The sequence below is a fragment of the Orcinus orca genome, chromosome 8, assembly GCF_937001465.1.
Source record: "Orcinus orca chromosome 8, mOrcOrc1.1, whole genome shotgun sequence".
Taxonomy (NCBI): Eukaryota; Metazoa; Chordata; class Mammalia; order Artiodactyla; family Delphinidae; genus Orcinus; species Orcinus orca.
Genome location: NC_064566.1, coordinates 82,174,319 through 82,195,798, shown reverse-complemented (window position 1 = coordinate 82,195,798; position 21,480 = coordinate 82,174,319).

Genomic DNA, 21,480 nt, shown 5'->3' with positions numbered 1-21,480 from the left:
GCTTTCTGGTAGCATCTTTAGGATTTTCTATGTATGGTATCATGTCATCTGCAAACAATGACAGCTTTACTTCTTCTTTTCTGATTTGTATTCCTTTTATTTATTTCTCTTTTCTGATTGCTATGGCTGAACCTTCAAAGACTATGTAAATAATAGTGGTGAGAGTGGGCAACCTTGTCTTGTTCCTGATTTTAGTGGAAATGGTTAATGTTTTTCTCCATTGAGGATGATGTTGGCTGTGGGTTTGTCATATATGATCTTTATTATGTTGGCTGTGGGTTTGTCATATATGGCCTTTATTATGTTGAGGTAAGTTCCCTCTATGCCTACTTTCTGGAGGGTTTTCATCAAAAATGGATGTTGAAATTTGTCAAAAACTTTCTCTGCATCTATTGAGATGATCATATGCTTTTCCTCCTTCAATTTGTTAATATGGTGTATCACATTGATTGATTTGCATATATTGAAGAATCCTTGCATTCCTGAGATAAACCCCACTTGATCATGGTGTATGATCCTTTTCATGTGCTGTTGGATTCTGTTTGCTAGTATTTTGTTGAGGATTTTTGCATCTATATTAATCAGTGATATTGGCTTGTAGATTTCTTTCTTTGTGACATCTTTGCTTTTGGTATCACGGTGATGGTGGCCTCATAGAATGAGTTTGGGAGTGTTCCTCCCTCTGTTATATTTTGGAAGAGTTTGAGAAGGATAGGTGTTAGCTCTTCTCTAAATGTCTGATAGAATTTGCCTGTGAAGCCATCTGGTCCTGGGCTTCTGTTTTTTGGAAGATTTTTAATCACAGTTTCAATTTCATTGCTTATGATTGGTCTGTTCATATTTTCTATTTCTCCCTGGTTCAGTCTAGGAAGGTTGTGCATTTCTTAGAATTTGTCCATTTCTTCCAGGTTGTCCTTTTTATTGGCATAGAGTTGCTTGGAGTAATCTCTCATGATCCTTTGTATTTCTGCAGTGTCTATTGTTACTTCTTCTTTTTCATTTCTAATTCTATTGATTTGAGTCCTGTCCCTTTTTTTCTGATAAATGTGGCTAATGGTTTATCAATTTTGTTTATCTTCTCAAAGAACCAACTTTTAGTTTTATTGATCTTTGCTATTGTTTCCTTCATTTCTTTTTCATTTATTTCTGATCTGATCTTTATGATTTCTTTCCTTTTGCTAATTTTGGGGTTTTTTTGTTCTTCCTTCTATAATTATTTAAGGTGTAAGGTTAGGTTGTTTATTTGAGATGTTTCTTCTTTCTTAAGGTAGGATTGTATTCCTATAAACTTCCCTGTTAGAACGGCTTTTGCTGCATCCTATAGGTTTTCATTGTCATTTGTTTCTAGGTATTTTTTTATTTCCTCTTTGATTTATTCAGTGATCTCTTGGTTATTAAGTAGTGTATTGTTTAGCTTGTATGTGTTTGTATTTTTCCAGATTTTTTCCTGAAATTGATATCTAGTGTCATAGCATTGTGTTCAGTAAAGATATTTGATAAGATTTCAATTTTCTTAAATTTATCAAGGCTTGATTTGTGACCCAAGATATGATCTATCTTGGAGAATGTTCCTGCACATTTTAGAAGTGTATTCTGTTGCTTATGGATGGAATGTTTTATAAATATCAATTAAGTCCATCTTGTTTAATGTGTCATTTAAAGCTTGTGTTTCCTTATTTATTTTCATTTTGGATGATCTGTCCATTCATGAAATTGGGGTGATAAAGTCCCCTACTAAGAATGTGTTACTGTCAATTTCCCTTTTTGACTGTTAGTATTTGCCTTATGTATTGAGGTGCTCCTATGTTGGGTGCATAAATATTTACAACTGTTATATCTTCTTCTTGGATTGGTCTGTTGATCATTATGTTGTGCCTTTCTGTTTCTCTTGTAATAGTCTTTGTTTTAAAGTCTATTTTGTCTGATATGAGAATTGCTACTCCAGCTTTCTTTTGATTTCCATTTACATGTTATATCTTTTTCCATCCCCTCACTTTCAGTCTGTATGTGTCCCTAGGCCTGAAGTGGGTCTCTTGTAGACAGCATATATATGGGTCTTGTTTTTGTAACCATTCAGCCAGTCTATGTCTTTTGGTTGGAGCATTTAATCCATGTACATTTAAGGTAATTATCGATATGTATGTTCCTATTACCATTTTCTTAATTGTTTTGGGTTTGTTTTTGTAGGTCTTTTCCTTCTCTTGTGTTTCTTGCCTAGAGAAGTTCCTTTAGCATGTGTTATAAAGCTGGTTTGGTGGTGGTGAATTCTCTTAGCTTTTCCTTGTCTGTAAAAGTTTTAATTTCTTCATCAAATCTGAATGAGATCCTTGCTGGGTAGAGTAATCTTGGTTGTAGGCTTTTCTCCTTCAACACCTTAAATATGTCCTGCCACTCCCTTCTGGCTTGCAGAGTTTCTGCTGAAAGATCAGCTGTTAACATTATGGAGATTCCCATGTGTGTTGTTTGTTGTTTTTCCCTTGCTGCTTTTAATATTTTTTCTTTGTATTTAATATTTGATAGTTTGATTAACGTGTGCCTTTGTGTGTTTCTCCTTGGATTAATCCTGTATGGGGCTCTCTGTGCTTCCTCGAATTGATTAACTATTTCCTTTCCCATATTAGGGAAGTTTTCAACAATAATCTCTTCAAATATTCTCTCAGTCCTTTTCTTTTCCTCTTCTTCTTCTGCAGCCCTATAATTCTAATGTTGGTGCATGTAATGTTGTTCCAGTGGTCTCTGAGACTGTCTTTAAATCTTTTCATTCTTTTTACTTTATTCTGCTCTGCAGTAGTTATTTCCACTATTTTATCTTCCTGGTCACTTATCTGTTCTTCTGCCTCAGTTATTCTGCTCTTGATCCCTTCTAGAGAATTTTTTAATTCATTTATTGTGTTGTTCATCACTGTTTGTTTGTTTGCTCTTTAGTTCTTCTAGGTCCTTGTTAAACATTGTTTAGGTCCTTGTTTCTTGTATTTTCTCCATTCTATTTCCAAGATTTTTTATCATCTTTAGTATCATTATTCTGAATTCTTTTTCAGGTAGACTGCCTATTTCCTCTTCATTTGTTAAGTCTGCTGGGTTTTTACCTTGTTCCTTCATCTTTTGTGTGTTTTTCTGTCTTTTCATTTTGCTTATTTTACTGGGTTTGGGGTCTCCTTTTTGCAGGCTTCAGGTTTGTAGTTCCTGTTGTTTTTTGTTTCTGCCCCCACTGGCTACAGTTGTTTCAGTGGGTTGTGTAGGCTTCCTGGTGGAGGGGATTACTGCCTCTGTTCTGGTGGCTGAGACTGGATCTTGTCTTTCTGGTGGTCAGGTCCACATCTGGTGGTGTGTTTTGGGGCATCTTGTACCTTATTAAGATTTTAGGCAGCCTCTCTGCTAATGGGTGGAGTTATCTCCCTGTCTTGCTGGTTGTTTGACATAGGGTGTCCAGCACTGTAGCTTTCTGGTCGTTGAATGGAGCTGGGTCTTGACATTGCAATGGATATCTCTGGGAGATTTTTGCCATGTGATATTATGTGGAGCTGGGAGGTCTGTGGTGTACCAGTGCCCTGAACTTGGCTCTCCCACCTCTGAAGCAGAGCCCTGGGGCCTGGCTGGAACACCAATAGTCTGTCAACCACATGTCTCAGAATAAAAGGGAGAAGAAAAGAAAGAAAGAAAGGTAAAATAAAATTATTAAAATAAAAAAAATATTAAAAAATAATTTAAAAATTAAAAAAAGGAAAGAAAAAAGAAGAGAACAAACAAACCAAAAATCCAATCCACCAATGATAACGTGCTAAAATCTATAATTAAGAAAAAAAAAAAAAGAAAAGGAAAGACAGAACCCTAGGACAAATGGTAAAAGCAAAGATATACAGACAAAAGCACACACAGAAGCATATACTACACACTCACAAAAAGAGAAAAAGGGAAAAAAAAATATATATATATATAATTGCTCCCAAAGTCCACCTCCTCCATTCATTGTCTATTCAGGTATTCCACAGATGCAGCGTACAGCAAGTTGACTCTGGAGATTTAATCCACTGCTCCTGTGGCTGCTGGATGATATTTCCCTTTCTCTTCTTTGTTTGCACAACTCCTGTGGTTCAGCTTTGGATTTGGCCCTGCCTCTGTGTGTAGGTCGCCTGAGGATGTCTTTTCTTTGCTCAGACAGAAGGGGATTAAAGTAGCAGCCGATTAGGGGGCTCTGGCTCACTCAGGCTGTGGGGAGGGAGGGGTATGGAATGCCTGTGGTGGCAGAGGCCAGCATGATGTTGCAACAGCCTGAGGCATGACATGTGTTCTCCTGGAGAAATTATCCCTGGATCATGGGACCCTGGCTGTGGTGGGCTGCACTGGCTCCCAGGAAGTGATATGTGGATAGTGACCTGTACTTGCACATAGGCTTCTTGGTGGCTGCAGCAGCAGCCTTAGCTTTTCATGCCCATATCTGTGGTCCACGCTGGTAGCCATGGCTGATGCCCATCTCAGTAGCTCTTTTAGGTGGTGCTCTGCATCCCTTCTCCTTGCACACCCTGAAACATTGTTCTCTTGCATCTTAGGCAGTTTCAGACTTTTTCCTGGACTCCTTCCTGGCTAGCTGTGACACACTAGCCCTCTTCAGGTTGTGTTCATGCAGCCAACCCCATCCCTTTTCCTGGGTCTGTACTGCGAATCCAGAGACTCACCTTCAAGGCCCCACCCATCCCAGGTGGAGGGTGAGCAGACAAGCCTCTCGGGCTTGTGAGTGCTGGTTGTCACCAATCTTCTGTGTGGGAGTCTCTCCACATTGCTCTCAGCACTCCTATTGCTGTGCTCTCCTCCGTGGCTCCAAAGCTTCCCCTCCACCACCACCCCTCCCACCCAACTCTGCTAGTAAAGGGCTTCCTAGTGTGTGGAAACATTTCCTCCTTCACAGCTCCCTCCCAGAGGTGCCGGTCCCATCCTTGTTCTTTTGTCTCTGTTTTTTCTTTTGCCCTACCCAGGCACATGGGGAATTTCTTGCCTTTTGTGAAGTCAGGTCTTCTGCCAGCATTCAGTAGGTGTTCTGTAGGAGTTGTTCCATGTGTCGATGTGTTGTTGATGTATTTGTGGAGAGGAAGGTGATCTCCAAGTCTTACTCTTCTGTCATCTTGAAGGTCTCCCCTCTGTGCCATTTTTTTTAGATTCCACCTATAAGTGATGTCATGTGATATTTATCTTTCTTTGTCTGACTTAACTTCACTCTGTATGACAAACTCTAGGTCCATCCATGTTGCTGTAAATGGCATTATTTCATTCTTTTTAAGGTAGAATAATAGTCCATTATATATATGTACCACATCTTCCTTATCCATTCCTCTGCTGGTGAACATTTAGATTGCTTCCATGTCTTGGCTACTGTAAACAGTGCTGCAATGAACATTGGGGTGCCTGTATCCTTTTGAACCGTGTTTTTGTCTGGACATATGTCTAGGAGTAGAATTTCTCGGTCATATGACAACATTATTTTTCATTTTTTAAGGAACTTCCATACTGTTCTCCATAGTGGCTGTACCAATTTACATTCCCACAACACTGTGAGAATAGTTCCCTTTTCTCCACACCGTCTCCAGCATTTATTGTTTGTAGATTTTTTGATGATGGCCATTATGACTTTTGTGAGTTGATAGTCATTGTAGTTTTGGCTTGTATTTCTCTAATAATTAGTGATGTTTAACATCTTTTCATGTGCTTTTTGTTCATCTGTATGTGTTCTTTGGAGAAATGTCTATTTAGATCTTCTGCCCATTTTTTGATTGCATTGTTTGTTTGTTTTTTTGATATTGAGCTGTATGTGCTGTTTGTATATTTTGGAGATTAATCCCTTGTCAGTCACTTAATCCCTTGTCAGTCACTTAATTTGCAAATATTTTCTCCCTTTCTGTGGGCTGTTTTTTGTTTTGTTTGTGGTTTCCTCTGCTGTTCAAGAGCTTTTAAGTTTACCCCATTTTTAAATTTTTGTTTTTATTTTCATTACTCTAGGATGTTGATCAAAAAAATCTTGCTGCAATTTATGTCATAGAGGGTTCTGCTTATGTCATAGAGGGTTCTACTTATGGTTTTCTCTAAAACTTTAATAGTATCCAGCCTTATATTTAGATATTTAATCCATTTTGACTGTATTTTTGTGTATCATGTTAGGTAGTGTTCTAGTTTCATTCTTTTACATGTAGCTGTCCAGTTTTCCCAGCACCACTTAATGAAGAGACTGTCTTTTCTCCATTGTGTATTCTTGCCTCCATTGTCATAGATTAGGTAACCATATGTGCTTGCATTTATCTCTGGACTTTCTATCCTGTTACATTGATCTATATTTCTGTTTTTGTGCCAGTACCATACTCTTTTGGTTACTGTAGTTTTGTAGTATAGTCTGAAGTCAGGGAACCTGATTCCTCCAGCTCCATTTTTCTTTCTCAAATTGCTTTGGCTATTCAGGGTCTTTTGTGTTCCCATACGAATTGTAAAATGTTTTCTTCTAATTCAGTCAAAAATGTATTTAGTTAGGGATTGCATTGAACCTGTAGATTACTTTGGATATTATAGTCATTTGCCAATACTGATTCTTCCAATCCAAGAACACAGTGTAACTCTCCATCTGTTTGTGTCATCTTTGATTTCTTTTATTAGTATCTTATAGTTTTCTGAGTACTGGTCTTTTGTCTCTTAATAGGATTATTCCTAGATATTTTATTCTTTTCAATGAAATGGTAAATGGTATTGTTCCTTAATTTCTGTTTCTGATCTTTCATTGTTAGTGTATAGGAAGTTCAAGAGATTTCTGCATATTAATTTTGTATCCTGCAACTTTACCAAATTCATTGATGAGCTCTAGGAGTTTTCTGGTAGCATCTTTAGAATTTTCTATGTATATTATCATGTCATCTGCAGAGTGACAGATTTACTTCTTTTCCAATTTGGGTTAATTTTATTTCTTTTTGTTCTCTGATTTTTGTGGCTAGGACTTCCAAAACTATGTTGAATAAAATTAGTGAGAGTGGACATCCTTGTCATGTTCCTGATCTTAGAGAAAATGCTTTCAGGTTTTCACCATTGAGAATGATGTTTGCTGTGGGTTTGTTGTATATGACCATTATTATGTCTAGGTCGGTTCCCTCTATGCTCACTTTCTGGAGAGTTTTTATCATAAATGGATGTTGAATTTTGTCAGAAAATTTTCCTGCATCTATTGAGATGATCATATGGTTTTAATTCATCAGGTTAATAATGTGGTGTATCCCATTGATTGATTTGTGTGTAAGAATCTTTTCATCCCTGGCATAAATCCCACTTGATCATGGTGTGTGATGCTTTTAATGTGTTGTTGGACTTCAGTTTGCTAGCATTTTTTTGAGTATTTTGTGTCTATATTCATCAGTGATATTGGCCTGTGATTTTCTTTCTTTTGTGGTATCTTTGGTTTTGGTATCAGGTTGATGGTGGCTTCGTAGAATGCATTTGTGAGTTTTCCTTCCTCTTCAATCTTTTGGAAGAGTTTGAGAAGGATTGGTATAAATTCTTTGCATTTAGTAGAATTCCCCAGTAGAATTCCCCATCCAGTCCTCAACTTTTGTTTGTTGGAAGTTTTTTTTTCACAGTTTCAATTTCAGTATTTGTGATTGTTCTGTTCATATTTTCTACTTCTGTTTTCTATTTCTTCCTGGTTCAGTCTCGGCAGCTTGTGCATTTCTAAGAATTTGTCCATTTCTTCCAGGTTGTCCATTTTATTGGCATATAAGTTGCTTGTAGTAGTCTCTTATGATCCTTTGTATTTCTGTGGTGTCAGTTGTAACTTCTCCTTTTCCATTTCTAATTTTATTGATTTAATTCTTCTCCCTTTTTTTCTTGATGTGTCTGGCTAAAGTTTTATCAATTTTGTTTATATTTGAAAAGAACCAGCTTTTAGTTTCATTGATCTTTGCTATTGTTTTCTTTGTCTCTATTTCTTTTATTTCTGCCCTGATCTTTATGATTTCTTTACTTTAGGTTTTGTTTGTTCTTCTTTTCTAGTTGCTTTAAATGTAAGGTTTGGTTGTTTATTTGAATTTTTTCTTCTTTCATGTGGTAAGATTGTATTGGTATAAACTCCCTTCTTAGAACTGCTTTTGTTGCATCCCACAGGTTTTGGATCATCATGTTTTCATTATTATTTGTCTCTAGGTACTTTTTAATTTCCTCTTTGACTTCTTCAGTGATCCATTGCTTGTTTAGTAACATATTATTTCATCTTCAATCCCTTTATTTCTAAGCTATTAAAAATTATTCAAACTCCTATATTTATTAACGGAGTAAAGTAGTGAAATGAATGAAGTTTTACATTGAGGTGACAATAGAGAAGAAGTGCTCTTCATAGGACATGTGCATTTTGAAAAAATGTGAAAAATGTAAAGACAAAGCAAGTACTCAAATTACTGTGTTTCATCTACATTTGGGCTCTGCAAAAGGACTTTACCATTTCAGGATACCTCTTTCCTTTAAATATTTTACTGTTTAGGTTAATTTAAAAGAGATGGCTTTCATGAATATTAAAGATGTATGTTGAACCTAAGCATATATATTTACATGAACTCTTATTCTTACTATATTTTGTCTTTAAATTATGAGGTAAAATATTTGAAAAATTGATTCTACAGAGTATGTTGGTAAATTCTTGGCAGCTTTATACATGGAGAAGGATCTTATTATATATTTTATAAACATAAGTCATTACATATATTAACTTTTCTGAGAGATATTTTTTTAGTGTGTGTAACTAGGACATGAATAACTGCAAGATTTTGCTTTAGTGTTAGCTGTTGTTATAAGAAAGTTTAATCTATTACATTTTTTCTTCAACACACAGGCTTACATAGCTGAAGATATCATTTAAGATATAGAATATAGAGCAATAGTTCTGGCTTGCCAAGCTCAAGAAAAATGTATTTCAAAGGAGTAAATCTTCTTTCTTGAGAGGGACATTTTATCTTCTGTTAATTAAAGAAAGTGATCTTGAGATGATAAAATAAATTTATAACTAAGATGATACTAAGGCTAAATGTACAAATACCTCTGACATTCTAAAACTGTAAAAGTAGCATAAGCCCCAAAGAAGTGTGAAATGCATTTTAAAGAATAGCATAACTTTGGAAGAGAGTAAATAGTTACATTCAGGTAAATGAAGTAAAGGTATGAAATTAACTTAGCTCTAGAGATCTTTCCTGGAGATCTCATCAGATATTAGAGAAAAATTATGCTAAACCATACATATGCATGCATACAAGTCTGGTCACTTTCTGTTAGAATCACCTCTAATGAGTACAGAGACTGTGACAGTAATACAAATGGAGTCCACAAACCATATGTCAAAATATTTAAAATTTATAAATTAATTTTTCAAATTGCTAAAATATCTTAAAAAATTAATTATATAAAGTATGCTTTAAACTCCTGCCCTGACAAACATAAATTTGTTATGATCTTCAACATGTTGATTCAGGGAGAACTAGCTCAATCAGCCCCTAGGGCCCTGATTCTGCTACCCCCTCAATTCTTTTCCTATCCCTGACTTTATCTTTCACTACAAGAGGTCTTAAATCCACATGTGTGCACAGATGAATCAGTTCCACCAGTTTCCTTAAAGAGTCACCACTTGGTCCCCTCCTCCTGTAAGTTTAGGCTTGGGTACAGTGGCTATGCAGTCTACTCTTAGGAAGACAAACCAGGAAGTGTTCCAAACAGATTCAAGATGGAGCTTAGGGCCATTCAAACAAGCATTCCAATTACCCAGAATGTTGTGCCAAAGGGAAATTCAGAATCCATATGCTTCCACCTGTTGACCCTATAAACTCCTAGCCATGGGTTGAGGTCCACTGGTGGGGGCCTCTCCTGCCAGGATTTTTAAGGACAATACTGCTTTCCACAAAGGAAACAAGCACACCTTTTTCAATAAACACTTCAATACTATACATTATTTATACTGAGTATGAACAGAAAACGGAAATGTCAAAATAGTATTTCAAGTATATATATATATATTTTTTTTTTTTTGCGGTACGAGGGCCTCTCACTGCTGTGGCCTCTCCCGTTGCGGAGCACTGGCTCCGGACGCGCAGGCTCAGCGGCCATGGCTCACGGGCCCAGCCGCTCCGCGGCATGTGGGATCCTCCCAGACCGGGGCATGAACCCGCGTCCCCTGCATCAGCAGGCAGACTCCCAACCACTGCGCCACCCGGGAAGCCCTCAAGTATATTTTAAACATAGAATACATGTGAATTTTATATGATGTCAATGTTTCATAGCTTTAGCAATGTCAAAATGTATATAAATTCTGTTTTCAGTTTCATAAATTGTTATTTCTATTGCTTCTGCTATGTGCACTCTGTTAATCACTGTGGATATAAAATTGAACAAGACAGTCACAACCTCAACAGCCTTGGGGGTAAATAGATAATTAGTGTAAAATAAACATTATAAGATGTAGGTCCCTATGAGGCAATGGATGCAAGTTTGACAGTTTAGGGAAATCTTCCTGGAGATGTGATTTTAAGTTGGGATCTGCAGAATAAATAGAAATTAGCCAGACAAATGGAACCTGTGAAAACTATAAAGTTAGAGAGAATAAGACAAATTCCAGGAACTAAAAGAAACTCATGATTCTATATAATTTGGGTAAGTATATGAGTGTCAGAGCTAAACCCAGAAAAGTAAGCTTGGACCATGAGGGTCCTTGTGTAACAAGATAACAGTGTAGACTTGAGCCTGAAAAAAATAACAAACCATTGAACACTTTTAATAGACATATACAAGATCAGATTAGATTTGTTTGCTCATTTGTTTGTTTTTAAAGTTTGCTTTAGCTTCTGTTCTTTTTCTAATAGATCTTTACTGGAATATAATTGCTTCACAATACTGTGTTAGTTTCTGTTGTACAGCAAAGTGAATCAGCCATATGCATACATATATCCTCATATCCCCTCCCTCTTGTGTATCCCTCCCACCTTCCCCATCCCAAGTCTCTAGGTCATTGCAAAGCACCAAGCTGATCTCCCTGTGCCATGCTGCTCCTTCCCACTAGCTAACTATTTTACATTCGGTAGTGTATATACGTCAATGCTACTCTCACTTCACCCCAGCTTCTCCCTCCACCACTCTGTCCTCAAGTCCATTTTCTATGTCTACATATTTATTCCTGCTGTGCCATTAGGTTCATCAGTACCTTTTTTTTTTTTTTAGATTCCATATATATGTGTTAGCATACGGTATTTGTTTTTCTCTTTCTGGCTTACTTCACTCTGTATGACAGACTCTAGGCCCATCCACCTCACTACAAATAACTCAATTTTGTTACTTTTTATGGCTGAGTAATATTACATTGTATATATGTGCTACATCTTCTTTATCCATTCATCTGTCGATGGACACTTATGTTGCTTCCATGTCCTGGCTATTGTAAATAGAGCTGCAATGAACATTGTGGTACATGTGTCCTTTTGAATTATGGTTTTCTCAGGGTATATGCCAAGTAGTGAGATTGCTGGGTCATATGGTAGTTCTATTTTTAGTTTTTTAAGGAACCTCTGTACTGTTCTCCATAGTGGTTTTATCAGTTTACATTCCCACCAATAGTGCAGGAGGGTTCCTTTTTCACCACACCCTTTCCAGAATTTCTTGTTTCTAGATTTTTTGATAATGGCCATTCTGACCGGTGTGAGGTAATACCTCATTGTAGTTTTGATTTACATTTCTCTAATAATTAGTGATGTTGCTTTAGCGTCAATACGGGAAAATGAATAGATTGATACAAGATTGAATATAGGGATCTAGGCAAGAGAGTACGTTGGGACTACAGTGGTATTTGTAAAGATAAAGAGAAGTGGAAAGTTGTAAGGGGTATCTGGAAGGTATAATTGACAAGGCAGCTGATTCATGTAGTATAAGGAATGGGAGAAAGAAGGAATCAAAGATGATAAGCTTAGGGATTCCCTGGTGGCACAGTGGTTGAGAGTCCGCCTGCTGATGCAGGGGACACGGGTTCGTGCTCCGGTCCGGGAAGATCCCACGTGCCGCCGAGCGGCTAGGCCCGTGAGCCATGGCCGCTGAGCCTACGTGTCCGGAGCCTGTGCTCCACAATGAGAGAGGTCACAACAGTGAGAGGCCCACATACCCCCCCACCAAAAAAATGATGATAAGCTTAAAGCAGGTGTCTGCTAGTCGCATTCACTGAGAATAGAACATAAGAGGAAAAAGATTTGGTAGCCATGTGTGAAGAGCTGTCCTGTCCTTAACATGGGTGGGACCCAGTACAAAAGTGTAAATAAACCCTTCTTACATATGTCTGCATATATGAAAGTTCTGAAGCAAGCAACAAATGCTTTAGTAAAGGTATTCTACTCCCTCACCTACATAACCTGGAAGGCCAGTTTTAGGTTTAGAACTCTTGAACTTCCCAAAGTTTTGTACTAGGACATGGTGACAGAGAGATAGCTGGTCCCCACCTCCCCTCTCTTCCCACCCATGACCCTATGTTCTTTATGTGAAGACCCCAGCCTGCATGTCCAAATCCCTTGGAAACAGACATCCATTGAACACCCACCCCTCAGGTGCAAGGGTCAGCATACCTGTAGGTGAGGTCTGCTTTCAAGGGAACAACCCCTGGGAAGAAATCCATGCAGGCTCAAGAGAGGGAATTGAGAGGTCCTGGAACAAGAAGTGTGGTGCAGAAGTAAGGATCAAGCCACAAGCGGGTACATCATTAGTCCTGCCAATCTCTTAACCTGAGTAGAACCGTTCAGCTGGAGAGTAACAAGAGAGGAGAACTTTAAAGCACAAGGCCCAAGGCATGCTTCCTTATACCCTGTCTACTGGGAAGGTGGTGTGCTGAAAGTTGGATGCAGACAAGAAGTAATATGAGTTCATTTTGAGACAGGTTTACTTAAAATTGCTGGTAGAATATCTAAGCAATAACATTCCATAGTCAGTTAAAATACAGGTACAAGTTTTTAGAAAACCAATGTACCATGTTGCCAGTACTGCCATAACAAAACACCACAGACTGGGTGGCTGAAACAACATAAATTCATTTTCTCACAGTTCTGGAAGTTGGAAATCCAAGATCAAGATGCCAGCAGGCTTTCTTCTTCTGAGTCCTCTTTCTTTGTCTTGCCAATGGTCACCTTTTTGCTGTGTCCTCACATAAATGTCCCTCTGTGAACATGAGCCCTTGGTATTTCTTTGTGTGTCCAAATAACCTCTCCTTCAAAGAAATTCTTCTGTTTAGATTACATTAGTACCCACCCTAACAGCCTTATTTTAAATTTAGCTTAAAATCTTAACCACTTTAAAGGCCCTATCTCCAAATACAAGTTAGTACTTCAAAATACGAATTAAAGGGGGGAATACAATTCAGATCATAATAGTCATTCTGGCCAAAATATAGACTTGGATGCTACCAATTGCTATGGGCTGAACGCATCCTACCCAAAATTCGTATAATGAAATCCTACTTCCCAGTCGACGGTATTTGGAGGTGGGGCCTTTGGAAGGTAATTAGGTTTAGATAAGATCATCAAGATGTGTCCCTCAAGAATTAATGCTCATATAAGAAGACACACCAAATAGGCTGCTCACTTGCTCTCTTTGCCAAGTGAGGACACAGCAAGAATACAGTCATCAGCAAGCCAGGAAGAGAGGTCTCTCCAGGAACTGACCTTGTTTGTCCATTGATCTCAGACTTCCAGTCTCCAAGACTGACTGTGAGAAAATGCATTTCTATTGTTGAACTCTTCCAAATCTATTGTATTTTGTTATGACTAAAACATCAGTGAACAGAAGTTGAAGCCATGTGAAAAATGAGTTTACCTGGGAAAGAATGTCCAGGAAGAACCCTGATTTACACCACAAGCAGAAGCAGAGGAGCTGATAAAGAAAATTAGAAACAAATAAAATAAGGTTGAAGAGGGAAAAAATTACTTTGATCTATTAAGGTGGCTTGCATAACTATGATTAAAAAACACAAACCTAAATAAATGAAAAATGAACCTGTGATGGTTAATTTTATGTATCAACTTGATTGGGCCATGGGTGCCCAGATATTTAGTCAACTATTTTTCTAGGTGTGTCTTGGGGTGCTTCTGGATAAGAGTAACATTTGGAATGGTTGACTGAGCAAAGTAGGTTACACTTCCCAGTGTAGGTGAGCCTCACCCAATCAGCTAAAGGTGTAAATAGAACAAAAAGGCTGGCCCTCCTGTGAGTAAAGGGAAATTTCACTTTGCCTGGCTGCTTTGAGCTGGAACATTGGTTTTGTTTTTGCTTTTTTTTTTTTTTCCTGCCTTCAGACTTGAACTGAAATATTGACTCTTCCTGTATCTTGAGAATGCTGTTTTTTTTTCTTTTAACAACTTTATTGGAGTATAATTGCTTTACAATAGCATGTTAGTTTCTGCATTAAAACAAAGTGAAGCAGCTATATATATACATATTTCTCCATATCCCCTCCCTCTTGTGTTTCTCTCTCACCCTCCTTATCCCACCCTGCTAGGTGGACACAGAGCACTGAGCTGTTCTCCTTGTGCTATGTGGCTGCTTCCTAATAGCTATCTATTTTACATTTGCTAATGTGCATATGTCCATGCCACTCTCTCACTTCATCCCAGTTTACCCTTTCCCCTCCCCGTGTCTATATTGCATTCTTTACATCTGTGTCTTTATTCCTGTCCTGCCCCTAGCTTCTTCAAAACCATGTTTTGTTTTGTTTTTTTTAGATTCCTTATATATGTGTTAGCATACAGTATATGTTTTACTCTTTCTGACTTACTTCACTCTATGACAGTCTCTAGGTCCATCCACCTCACTACAAATAACTGAATTTTGTTTCTTTTTATATCGGAGTAATATTCCATTGTATATATAGCCACATCTTCTTTATCCATTCACCTATCGATGGACACAGGTTATTTCCATGTCCTGGCTATCATAAATAGAGCTGCAATGAACATTGTGGTACATGACAGTTTTTCAGCTATTGTTTTCTCAGAGTACATGTCCAGTAGTGGGATTGCTGAGTCATATGGTATTTTTACTTTTAGTTTTTTAAGGAACATCCATAATGTTCTCCAGATGACTGTATCAAATTACATTCCCACCAACAGTGCAAGAGGGTTCCCTTTTCTCAACACCCTCTCCAGCAATTATTGCTTGTAGATTTTTTGATGATGGCCATTCTGACCAGTGTGAGGTGATACCTCGTTGTAGTTTTGATTTGCATTTCTCTAATGATTAGTGATGTTGAGCATCCTTTCATGTGTTTGTTGGCAATATGTATATCTTCTTTGGAGAAATGCCTATTTAGATCTTCTGCCAATTTTTGGACTAGGTTGCTTGTTTTTTATTGACATTGAGCTGCATGAGCTCTTTGTAAAGTTTGGAGATTAATCCTTTGACAGTTGCTTCATTTGCAAATATTTTCTCCCATTCTGAGGGTTGCCTTTTTGTCTTGTTTATGGTTTCCTTTGCTGTGAAAAAGATTTTAAGTTTCATTAGTTCCCATTTGTTTATTTCTGTTTTTATTTACATTTCTCTATGAGGGGGGTCAGAAAGATTCCTGCTGTGATTTAGGTCATAGAGTGTTCTGCCTAGGTTTTCCTCTAAGAGTTTTACAGTGTATGGCCTTACATTTAGGTCTTTAATACATTTTGAGTTTATTTTAGTGTATGGTGTTAGGGAGTGTTCTAATTTCATTCTTTTACATGTAGCTGTGCAGTTTTCCCAGCACCATTTATTGAAGAGGCTGTCTTTTCTCCATTGTATATCCCTGTCTACTTTATCAAAGATAAGGTGAACATATGTGCGTGGGTTTACCTCTGGGCTTTCTATCCTGTTCCATTGATCTACATTTCGGTTTTTGTGCCAGTACCATACTGTCTTCAATACTAAAGCTTTGTAGTATAGTCTGAAGTCAGGGATCCTGATTACTCCAGCTCCATTTTTCTTTCTCAAGATTGCTTTGGTTATTCAGGGTCTTTTTTGTTTCAATACAAACTGTGAAACTTTTTGTTCTAGTGTGGTGAAAAATGCCATTGGTAGTTTGATAGGGATTGCATTGAATATGTAGATGGTTTCTGGTAGTAAAGTCATTTTCACAATGTTGATTTTTCCTATCCAACAACATGGTATATCTCTCCATCTGTTTGTTTCATATTTAATTTCTTTCATCAGAGTCTTATAGTTTTCTGCATACAGGTCTTTTGTCTCCTTAGGTTGGTTTATTCCTAGGTATTTTATTCTTTATGTTGCAGTGGTAAATGGGAGAGTTTCCTTAATTTCCCTTTCAGACTTTTCATCTTTATTGTATAGGAATGCAAGAGACTTCTGTGCATTAATTTTGTATTCTGCTACTTTACCAAATTCTTTGATTAGCTTTAGTAGCTTTCTAGTAGTATCCTTAGGATTCTTTATGTATAGTATCATGGCGTCTGCAAACAGTGACAGCTTTACTTCTTCTTTTCTGATTTGGATTCCTTTTATTTATTTTCATTTTCTGATTCCAGTGTCTAAAGCTACCAAAACTATGTTGAATAATAGTGGTAGAAGTGGGCAACATTGTCGTGTTCCGGATTTTAGTGGAAACGGTTTCAGTTATTCACCATTGAGAATGATGTTGACCATGAGTTGTCATATATGGCCTCTATTATGTAGAGGTAAATTCCCTCTCTGCCTTCTTTCTGGAGGGTTTTTATCATAAATGGGTTTTGAATTTTGTTGAAAGCTTTTTCTGTATCTATTGAGATGATCATATGGTTGTTCTCTTTCAATTTGTTATATAGTTTATCACATTGATTGTTTTGCATATATTGAAGAATCCTTGCATTCCTGGGATAAACCCCACTTGATCATGATATATGATCCTTCTAATGTGCTGTTGGATTCTGTTTGTTAGTATTTTGTTGAGGATTTTTGCATCTATGTTCATCAGTCATATTGGCCTGTAGTTTTCTTTTTTTGTGTGACATCATTGTTTGGTTTTGGTCTCAAGGTGATGGTAGCCTCATAGAATGTGTTTGGGAGTGTTCCCCTCTGTTGTAGTTTGGAAGACTTTGAGGATAGCTGTTAGCTCTTCTTTAAATGTTTAATAGAATTCACCTGTGAAACCACCTGGTCCTGGGCTTTTGCTTGTTGGAAGATTTTTTTATCACAGTTTTAATTTCAGTGCTTGTGATTGGGCTGTTTATATTTTCTATTTCTTCCTGGTTCAGTCTCTGAAGGTTGTGCTTTTCTGAGAGTTTGCCCATTTCTTCCAGGTTGTCCATTTTGTTGGCATGTAATTGTTTGTAGTAATCTCTCATGATCCTTTTCATTCCTGCAGTGTCAGCTGTTACTTCTCCTTTTTCATTTCTAATTCTATTGATTTGAGCCTTCTCCCTTTTTTCCTTCACTTGTCTGTCTAATGGTTTATTAATTTTGTTTATCTTCTCAATGAACCAGCTTTTAACTTTATTGTTCTTTGCTATCATTTCCTTCATTTATTTTTCATTTATTTCTGATTTGATCTTTATGGTTTATTTCCTTCCTAAATTTAGGTTTATTTTTGTTCTTCTTTCTTTAATTGCTTTAGGTCTACAGTTAGGTTGTTTATTTGAGATGTTTCTTGAGGTAGGATTGTATTGCTACAAACTTCCCTCTTAGAATTGCTTTTACTGCATCCCATAGGTTTTGTTTTGTTGTGTTTTCATTGTCATTTGTTTCTATATATTTTTTTATTTCCTCTTTGATTTCTTCAGTGATCTCTTGGTTTTTTAGTGGTGTATTTTTTAGCCTCCAAGTGTTTGCATTTTTGCAATTTATTTCCTGTAATTTATAACTAGTCTCATAGCGTTCTGGTCGGAAAAGCTACTTGATACAATTTCAATTTTTTAAAAATTTACCAAGGCTTGATTTGTGACCCATGATATGATCTATCTTGGAGAATATTCCATGAGCACTTGAGAAGCGTATTCTGTTGTTTTTGGAAGGAATGTCCTATAAATATCATTTAAGTCCACATTGTTTAATGTGCCATTTAAAGATTCTGTTTATTTATTTATTTTCATTTTGAGTGATCTGTCCTTTGGTATAAGTGGGGTGTTAAAGTCCCTTACTATGATTGTGTTACTGTCAGTTTCCCCTTTTACGGCAATTAATATTTGCCTTATGTATTGAGGTCCTGCTATATTGTGTGAAAAACTATTTACAATTTTTATATCCTCTTCTTGGATTGATCCCTTGATCATTATGTAGTGTCCTTCTTTGTCTATTATAATAGTCTTTATTTTAATGTCTATTTTGTCTGATAGGAGAATTGCTTATCCAGCTTTCTTTTGATTTCCATGTGCATGGAATAACTTTTTCTGTCCCCTCACTTTCTCTCTGTATGTGTCCCTAGGTCTGAAGTGCATCATTTGTAGATAGCATATATATGGGTCTTGTTTTTGTATCCATTCACAGTCCACATCTTTTTGTTGGAGCATTTAATCCATTTACATTTATGATAGTTGTCAATACATATGTTCCTATTCCAATTTTCTTAATTGTTTTGGGTTTGTTATTGTAGGTCTTTTCCTTTTCTTGTGTTTCCTGCCTACAGAAATTCCTTTAGCATTTGTTGTAATGCTGGTTTGGTGGTGCTGATTCCTCTTAGCTTTTCTTGTCTGTAAATGTTTTAAGTTCTCTGTCAAATCTGAATGAGATCCTTGCTAGGTAGAGTAATCTTGGTTGTAGGTTTTTCTCTTTCATCACTTTAAATATGTCCTGCCACTCCCATCTGGCTTGCAGAGTTTATGCTGAAAGATCAGCTGTTAACCTTTTGGAGATTCCATTGTATGTTATTTGGTACATTTCTCTTGCTGCTTTTAATATTTGTTTCTTTGTTTTTTATTTCTGATAGTGTGATTATTATGTGTCTTGCCATGTTTCTCCTTGGATTTATCCTGTATGGGACTCTCTGGACTTCCAGGACTTTACTGACTATTTCCTTTCCCATATTAGGGGAGTTTTCAACTATAATCTCTTCAAATATTTTCTCAGTCCATTTCTTTTTCTCTTTTTCTTCTGTAACCACTATAATTTGAATGTTGGCACATTTAATGTTTTCCCAGAGGTCTCTGAGACTGTCCTCAATTCTTTTCATTCTTTTTTCTTTATTCTTTTATTAGGGGAGTTTTCAACTATAATCTCTTCAAATATTTTCTCAGTCCATTTATTATTCTCTTTTTCTTCTGTAACCACTATAATTTGAATGTTGGCACATTTAATGTTTTCCCAGAGGTCTCTGAGACTGTCCTCAATTCTTTTCATTCTTTTTTCTTTATTCTTCTCTGTGGTAGTCATTCCCACTATTTTATCTTCCAGGTCACTTATCTGTCCTTCTGCCTGAGTTATTCTGCTATTGAATCCTTCTAGAGAATTTTTAATATTGTGTTGTTCTTCTTTGTTTGCTTGTTCTTTAGTTCTTCTAGGTCCTTGTTAAAAATTTATTGTATTTTCTTCATTCTATTTCCAAGGTTTTGGATCATCTTTACTATCATTACTATGAATTGATTTTCAAGTAGACTACCTGTTTCCTCTTCATTTGTTTCATCTGGTGTATTTTTACCTTGCTCCTTCATCTGCTGTGTGTTTTTCTGTCTTCTCATTTTGCTTAATTTACTGTGTTTGGGGCCTCCTTTTGCTGGCTGCAGGTTCATAGTTCCTGTTGTTTTTGGTGTCTGCCCCCAGTGGGTAAGGTTGGCTCAGTGGGTTGTATAGGCTTTCTGGTGGAAGGTACTGGTGCCTGTTTTCTGGTGGATGTAGCAGGGTCTTGTCTTTCTGGTGGGCCGGACTGTGTCCAGTGGTGTGTTTTGATGTGTCTGTGACCTTATGATTTTAGGCAGACTTTCTTCTAATGGGTGGCATTGTGTTCCTGTATTGCTAGTTGTTTTGCATACGGTGTCCAGCAGTGTAGCTTGCTGGTGTTTGAGTGGAGCTGGGTCTTAGCGTTGAGGTGGAGATCTCTGGGAGAACTTTCACCATTGGATATTATGTGGACCTGGGAGGCCTCTGGTGGACCAAAGTCCTGAACTCAGCTCTCCAACTCAGAGGCTCAAGCCTGACACCCAGCTGGAGCAACAAGTCCCTGTCATCGACACAGCTTAGAAGAAAAGGGAGAAAAAGAAAGAAAGAAAAATAGGAGACAGGAGAAGATGGCAGAAGAGTAGGGTGCGGAGATCACCTTCTTCTCCACAGATATATGAGAAATACATCTACACGTGAAACTGCTCATATAGAACACACACGTAATGCTGGCAGAAGACCTCAGACCTCCCAAAAGGCAAGAAACTCCCCACATACATGGGTAGGGCAAAAGAAAAATCAGAGACAAAAGAATAGGGATGGGACCTTCACCAGTGGTAGAGAGCTGTGAAGGATGAAAGGTTTCCACACAGTAGAAGCCCCTTCGTGGGAGGAGACTGTGGGTGGCGGATGGGGGGAAGCTTCAGAGCCATAGAAGAGAGCACAGTAACAGGGGTGCAGAGCACAAAGTGGAGAGATTCCCGCACAGAGAAACAGTGCCGACCAGAACTCACCAGCCTGAGAGGCTTGTCTGCACACCGACAAGGACGGGTGGGGGCTGGGAGGTGAGCCTTGGGCTTCGGAGTGTAGATCCCAGGGAGAAGACTGGCATTGGTGGCATGAACAGAGCCTGAAGGGGTTAGTGCACCACGGCTAGCCGGGAGGGAGTCCGGGAAAAGTCTGGAGCTGCCGAAGAGACAAGAGATTTTTTCTTGCTCCTTGCTGCCTGGAGCATGAGGAGAGGGGATTAAGAGTGTTGCTTAAAAGAGCTCCAGAGTTGAGTGTGAGCTGCGACTATCAGCGTAGACCCCAGAGACGGGCATGAGATGCTAAGGCTGCAGCTGCAGGCACCAAGAAGCCTGTGTGCGAGCACAGTTCACTATCCCCACCTCTCTTCCCTGGAGCCTGTGCAGCCTGCCACTGCCAGGGTCCCGTGAACCAGGGACAACTTCCCCGGGAGAACGCATGGCATGCCTCAGGCTGGTGCAACATTACGCTGGCCTCTGATGCCACAGACTTGCCCCGCACTCTGTACCCCTTCCTCCCCCTGGCCTGAGTGAGCCAGAGCCTCTGAATCAGTGGCTCCTTTAACCCCATCCTGTCTGAGAGAAGAAGAGACGCCCTAAGGCGACCTACACACAGAGGCGGGACCAAATCCAAAGCAGAACTCCGGTAGCTGTGGGAACAAAGAAGAGAAAGGGAAATTTCTCCCAGCAGCCTCAGAAGCAGTGCATTAAAGCTCCACAATGAACTTAATGTACCCTACATCTGTGGAATACCTGAATAGACAACAAATCATCCCAAATTGAGGTGGTGGACTTTGGGAGCAAGATAGATTATTTTTTCACCTTTTCCTCTTTTTGTGAGTGTGTATGTGTATGCTTTTGTGTGACATTTCGTCTGTATAGATTTGCT